The 7305-nt window shown below is 34.0% G+C and overlaps 1 long non-coding RNA gene across 1 annotated transcript in view; it reads right to left on the minus strand.

The window, feature by feature from the left end:
* Positions 1 to 1167: 1167 nt before the first annotated feature.
* Positions 1168 to 7305, minus strand: part of LOC106462505 — a 10475-nt gene continuing 4337 nt past the window's right edge. Inside the window, exons 2-5 of the long non-coding RNA XR_001290993.2 lie at positions 6470 to 6691; positions 4567 to 4663; positions 2267 to 2479; positions 1168 to 1427 (exon numbers count right to left, since the gene is read on the minus strand). This is a non-coding gene — a long non-coding RNA (uncharacterized LOC106462505). The remainder of the gene's footprint in view (positions 1428 to 2266; positions 2480 to 4566; positions 4664 to 6469; positions 6692 to 7305) is intronic.

The following is a 7305-nucleotide window of genomic DNA, read 5'->3' on the forward strand; positions in this document are numbered from 1 at the left end:
TAATCCTAGCCATTAATAAGTGATTAAAAACAAGACTCATTACAAATGTGCCGACCAAACGTTTCTAAGTTAAAGAAAGGCAAGAGAAAATACAAATATATGTGTATATAATAAGGAATGTATAAAAACAACACACTTTTATTCCTTTATTAAGTGGCACGAGATACCTTTTAGTTTGGAGTTGTTACGTCAGTGAAATCATTGTATGTTATCTTATTTAGTCTAGATATATCAGCTCAACTCTGTATCGGTTAAAATGAAACCGAAAGAAATATCGGAACGCTTTGTGACAGGAGTCGGGTTTCTGAAAAAGACCTTGAGGTCTTTTATCAGTGCGGAAGTAACTGTACTCACTGTGTTATCAATTATTGATGAAAGAACAACAAACACTAAGCGGTGTAGAGAAATGCTTCAAACTTGGTCATCGTGCTTAACTCATGTCGTTGCACGTGTCGGCGCAAAGTACAGAATATCAACTGACTCATAGTCTGTTAACTTGATTGGATAAAAGCACAGAAACTTCGTGTTTTTTTTTAATCATTTACATTTACAGATATAGATAGAGAAAGAGATTGGGCAACAATTATGTTGATTTTAAAATCTAAAGTTAAGAAAGTGTAAAAATATTTCCATCAGAAGATAAGCTTTAGTTAGTACCCTCTTCAGTCCGATTGTATTTTTACAATTCTGTGTCAACAGAAGTATCCACCATTCTACAACCGGCCACAGGCGATACTTGGTAGGAGTTGTCCTTTAAGTAGCTTTTAAGTCACAACGTGCAAGTTATCTTTCTCCAGCATTTTTTTTTTATTTACAAAAAATAAAGGTAGAAAATTTGCTTATTTACAGAATGAGATAACAAAAAGAGCAACAGGTAATTTTCCTTGAACTGTAACGCAACCCTTAAATATATAGCGATAAAAAGAATCTAAATAGTTAAGGTTTTATCATAAGAACAATATATATGACTGCAACAAGAGCAGATCATTTATATGGTTTTATTTATATTTCCTCGTGTGATATGACACCGTCTCTAAGCTTCGATTAATATATTTGAAACTTTACAATTAAATGAAATATAGTGAAATCCTTATGATGCTACTTTTCTCCTTTTTTTTTGTACACTCTGTGCGACTTGAAATATTTACTTTCTACTATTTTCATACATTTCGTGCTCTACGAAAACGCCTGTATTGTGAACATAACATGAAGATAATGAAAGTATGATATTTGGACAATTCGCTAAGACTGGAATCAGCAAAGAACTCATTACTATCTCAAACCAAACAGGTCCAGGGGTTTAGAGACTAAAAATAGAATTGTTTTGTTCGTGAGGAGTATAGCATCACAGAATCAGGAGATCACAACTAATGGTCAAAAGATCGCCTTTCAAAGGAATGACTGAAACTCTGATGGTGCAGTTCATCCTGAAAACAAGTAAAAAACAAGCAATCAGAGAGTGTGATAACGATTCCGATTGAAGGTCACAATTTCACTATCCGTTTTCTTATACAGAGAATTTTCATTAGTAACAAACGTAAAATTATATACAGGGTGGAGTAAAAATGTTACTATACAGTTGAAGCTAAAGAAAATATTACGAAGGCAATTGAAACTAACTTAATTGTTTGTTTCCTAGTTATAAATTAAACTATGCTCTAAATCAAACAACCGTACAGTCATTTTTGCTCCACTTCTTACTTTAGGTCCCCACACCAAAGTTGAAGAATAACTAAAATAATAAGGTGGTGAAAAGACCTAGTACTATTATTTAACATTCAATAACCCACGTTATAAGATTATTAACAGCAATGTCATTATTAACAAGAGCTTTTCAAAGTAAAATAGTGACAGATATTCAAAGCAAGAATAAATTAATGTACACCATATAAAATTGTTGAAGTATTCACACTTATGAAGATTATTTAAATAGTATAATTCCCATGAATATGTAAGTACTTAAAAAATGAAACTTTGTTAAATATTATACAAATGTTAATAATTATATTATTAATTCTCTCAGATAACTCAAAATAAAAAAAATACTCTTTCACTTCTAAAATTCAAGAAAAAATAAATAGTCTGTGTATATAAGAAACCTAAACTGTGATCAATGACTGGAAAGAACGTTATAGTATATTATGCTGTCCACAAGTTTTCACTATTAATCAATTCCGTAGATTTTGGCTGTGAGGGAATGTATAGAATCATTGTAGTATTAAAAAGGTGAAAACACATGAATAATGTATTTAACTATAATATTTACCTATTTTGAAATTGACTAGATGGACATTTTTATGTCATTTTTTTTGCTTCCTGATGAAATAAGATGGGATTGTTCTGTTTCTCTCTCGACTATTGTTATCTGTAACGAGTACTGGTGCAGAAGTTGATGGAGAGGAGGGAGTACTTGTCATCACCTCGCACACCAAATCTTTGATATCACCGTGGCTTAGGCTGTCTACGTCGATGTTCATATCTATAGTTGCAAATCAATACGCTAAAACTTAGCATTTTAATGAAACTGAAAACAACAACAACAAAAAATAAAACAAGTCTGTATGTTTATTCCTCAAAGTACGGACAATAATTAGTTAGAAGTACATCACAAGAAAAATAGGCTAATACGATAACACATTGCCAAGTGGTTACGAATACGGTGTGTCGCCGGGATAATATTCAAACAGTACGCTGACCATAGATTCATGTTTACAGTAGGTTCGTTTGTCTGTCGTAAAGAATTTGAATCATACTAGAAAATTAACCATTCCATATACGTGTTTTTGTTGGTACTGCAGGAAGTACATATCATACACTAGTGTAATATATGTACAAGTAGTTCCAGCTGCGAAATATGTTGTATTTTAATTTTAAAGTGGTTTATACAAGAAGCAGAACAAGGTACAGAGGGCGCTATCTCAAGACCAACGTGGCTTTGGAAACGTGCCACAGCATCCGTTATGTTCACCTGTTACTTAGAAGTGATGTGTACATTATTATCGTCTGCAAAATAACAAGGTAAAAACACATCCCAAACGCTACGATAAATATATTTAGATTTTATATAAATAGTTAACAAGCATTTATCACATGGCTTCATTTTAAGTTATTTGGCGATCAGTCTCTTAAGCACTAGGTTTAAATTGATTAGGATGGCATTACAAGCTGCTTCAACAAATGTATAAACAAGTTTAAAACGAATGAAATAAAACATTTCTACATGGCGAACTTCAAACAGAAGCAAGATAAATCAAAACACCACACAACATTTGAGTCTTACTTAAGGGTTTCCGAAAGTTCTTATTTCACGTGTTAATATGCTGCCTATCTGTACAGCGGGCAATGAAAAATACTGTTTTTGGAACATTTATTAAAGCACACTGCGTGACAGTTTGGTTATTTCATGATTGTTGTTGAATTTTCCACAAAGATACTCGAGCTATTGTAATATAATAGTAGGCTTGACCATCATTCATATAACGCACCCACAACCTTAAAGTGGGGAGCGCAATTGTTTTTATCTATAACGAAAGAATTTAAGTCATTTGAACAAAATAAAAACAATACTCATACTGGAACTGGACGTGCCCTAGCGGTTAGCATGCCTAGCTGTGGATCCTGCTTCGCATAGTTGTCGAAATAAAATCGCGCTTTGCTCTTTTGGGCAGTGGTAGCATTACAAAAGTGGCATTCAAATCTCACTATTGGAGCAGAGTAGCCCAAAAGTTGGCGATGGGTGCTATTGACGAACTGCCCTCCCTCTAATCTATCAGTACAAAATTAGGGACCATTAGCCCTTGTATAGATTTGCGTATAGATTCGAAACTGAATTGATAAGACTACTCTTCTTCTATTATATAGTGTGAAAAAGTTATATGGGATAATTTATATATATCCTCATTTATACAAAACAGACTACACGTAAGAAAACACTTATCAACAGATACGATATCGAACTCTTTTACTTTTGTCTGATTCCACTTACACGAGTTTGTCACAATTATTTCGACCAACCTCGGCATATCAACTTCAAAGGCATTTCGACTGAAATGGGAACATTTATTTTATTCATTTAGAATTAAAATTACGTTATATCGAGATAGTGGAATCTACGATATTGACAAAATCACGTGACCTATAGTATAATTTAATCAGTCAGTGCTCAAACGAATGGCAAATAAAAGGCGATGGGATAATGAAGAGAATGCAGAAACGAGTAAACAAAAGCTTGAGAGTATTATGTCCATCATCCATAGGTACAGGGCGAACCAAAGTAAAGTAATGAGACAAAAATCCACATATAATAAAGGTTTTCAGAATCATCTCGTAAACGAAAGGAAACGATGCTTCACTTGTTATTGTTACGGCCATAAAAACGCTAACAGCGAGAATATCTAATTGACGAAACAATGCACTCTGATCTTCACGTGAAAGAACTTAAGAATCGGCTCTACTCATTACCGGGTTGATTTCAGTCATGATTTATGTAGAAACTTTCCTTCTTCTAGAGTGAATATTAATTTAAGAGTTTTAGAATTATAAAGAAAGAAAATGAATCCGTCTCACCTTGCATGCACCTTGGCAATCCGCCAGTCTTTAATCTCGCTAGCAGAGCGTTGTGTAGCTGATCTATATAACGAATGGCTTCCTCTATAACAGTGACCTGTAGGATTAATAATTAGTAAAATCTTATTAACACTTGCCCCCTGAAACACTTTGTTAGAACTTGGGGAGAATTTTAGCTGTCAGAAGAAAGCTAGGGAATATTCCTACAACTTAGAACACAATCTTTAAAAGTTTACAACAAAATTGTAACATAAAATTCGCAGTTTCTTACTTTACTCAAACACTGGTTATCCACCGAAAGATTGTGTGTCATCATTGAGAACAATACATTTAGAGAATACTACATTAAACATCGATAATAATTCATGTCAAAGACAACAACAGGAAAAAAAGATAATTTGATTTAAATAGCTATATTTCATACCAAGAAAATTTACAACATTTATTTACATATCATTTATTTTATAACCTAAGCACAAAGGGACTTAATGAGCAGTCAAGTACCTTTATTTGACCAATAAAACAATCTAACCCATATAAAAGCCATTGTTTGTCACGTCACACTTAATTTCTCGAGATAGGAGGAGTCATAAAAGCCAAAATGCATTTATCCAGATAGGCTAGTTCAATTACTGTCTGTTCATTACGACTTTAGTGACGGGGGTGCAAGGGGGATTTGGGGGCGGGTGTGAAACCTTATAAGTATAGTGAGTGTTGGTATAATAAGCCTAAAGTAAAGACGTAGTGTGGGATCACCCAGCCTAGAGCTAATTGACTAAAATTTATCATGAAAGTAAAAAATATCGATTCGATTTTAAAATTAAATCGTTTCCGAATTAAGCTATTTTCTGTTATATCACCAACGTTTTTAATAAAAAACAAACCTCTTTAATCAATGGAGACTAAATTAAGAAATCAAAAAATATTTTTCCAGTTTTGTTGTCTGTACATTTCATTTTATACTTTCAGTACATAGACTAACAACAATAATATTAGGTTATACTTTTGTTGCTAAGCGACATGACATAAAAGCCATGTTTGAACGTAGTGTTAGCAAAACCCACTGGCATTTCAATTAATTAGAAGTTGTTAATCTAACTGATTTTTACCAATTCTATGAATACGCCACGAATTCATTTCATGAATGGTGTTAATTTGGATTGGCTCACAAAGGAACTTACCGACGTTTGACTGCCTCGACTGCACTTTCTTGCCTCTTTGTTGGTCAAGTTTGATTTCACAAAATTTATTTATTTGAGTTAACAATGAAATGTGAGGTTAGAGTATACTATGGGGTGGGGGTGGTAGTACTGTACTTGCCACGTCATTTTTGACGGGATATACGATAGTTATGTTATACAAGATTAAAAAGAAAACATTCCGAGGGACTATCCTCGGCATAAATATCTTAAAGCAACAATCCATTGTTTTTAGAGTCGTTAAGACAAAGCGAATTCCACGCCTTTGTATGATTATTTAAGTGTAAAGCCACATTTGACTATCTGCTGTGTCCACTGCGAGGAATTGAACCCCGGAATATAACAATGTAAGTCCGTAAACTTACCGCTGTCCCACTGGGGGACTCCAAGTCTCTGTATCCGAAGGCATCATAAATCTAAGTAGTTAGATATTATAAACAGGAAACAAAAACACCGTTAGACTTTCATTATTACACGGTGTCCTAACATAGAAAGACAAATGTCTAAAATATACAACAATTCACATAAGAAATCGCGTCAAATGGGTTTTACTGTTTACTCCATGAGCGCCGTATTTAAGAATTGGTGCAAAAAAATGCAGAGAATTACACGGGAAAACATAAAACTAACTAGATGAACCACAAACACAGGAAAACACGCCAACCATTGTTTATCTAAAATGTCCATTGTTGAAACTACTGTACCTTAGAAACCTTAGGCTTCTTAGAGATGGATGGTACCATTGTTCTAAGACGACGGTATTCATGAATTCTCTGTTGTTTCTTTCTCTTCCTGCTTTCTTGAATTCGTCTTTTCACAAATGTTCTATACGTTAATAATGTAGTGGCAGTTGCCCTGGATGCCCGTTTATTTGTAGGTTTTTCAGGAGAAAGTTTATCCATCTTTATTTATTTCAACAGAGGTACCTGAAAGTTAAGAAAAGATGTCACTAAATTTTATGGAATTTCCACCCGAAATTTTCAATATTTTAATATCTATTATGGTCGGTAGTGCCATTGTTGCAGTTCCTTCACGGTATCGAAATAATAGTGAAAAATCAAGACTTGAAATAGAAAGTTACTTTGATTAGCGAAGACATAGATGAAAATTAATCGAAGAGTAAAGCTAAGCATGATTACCGAAACATACCAACTAGAGTTCGTGTGTAGAGTAAAGCTAAACATGATTACCGAAACATACCAACTAGAGTTCGTGTGAAGAGTAAAGCTAAGCATGATTACCGAAACATACCAACTAGAGTTCGTGTGAAAGAGTAAAGCTAAGCATGATCACCGAAACATACCAACTAGAGTTCGTGTGAAGAGTAAAGCTAAGCATGATCACCGAAACATACCAACTAGAGCTCGTGTGAAGAGTAAAGCTAAGCATGATCACCGAAACATACCAACTAGAGTTCGTGTGAAGAGTAAAGCTAAGCACGATCACCGAAACATACCAACTAGAGTTCGTGTGAAGAGTAAAGCTAAGCACGATCACCGAAACATACCAACTAGAGTTCGTGTGAAGAGTAAAGCTAAGC

Source organism: Limulus polyphemus, unplaced genomic scaffold (assembly GCF_000517525.1).
Source record: "Limulus polyphemus unplaced genomic scaffold, Limulus_polyphemus-2.1.2 Scaffold1185, whole genome shotgun sequence".
NCBI classification, from domain to species: Eukaryota; Metazoa; Arthropoda; class Merostomata; order Xiphosura; family Limulidae; genus Limulus; species Limulus polyphemus.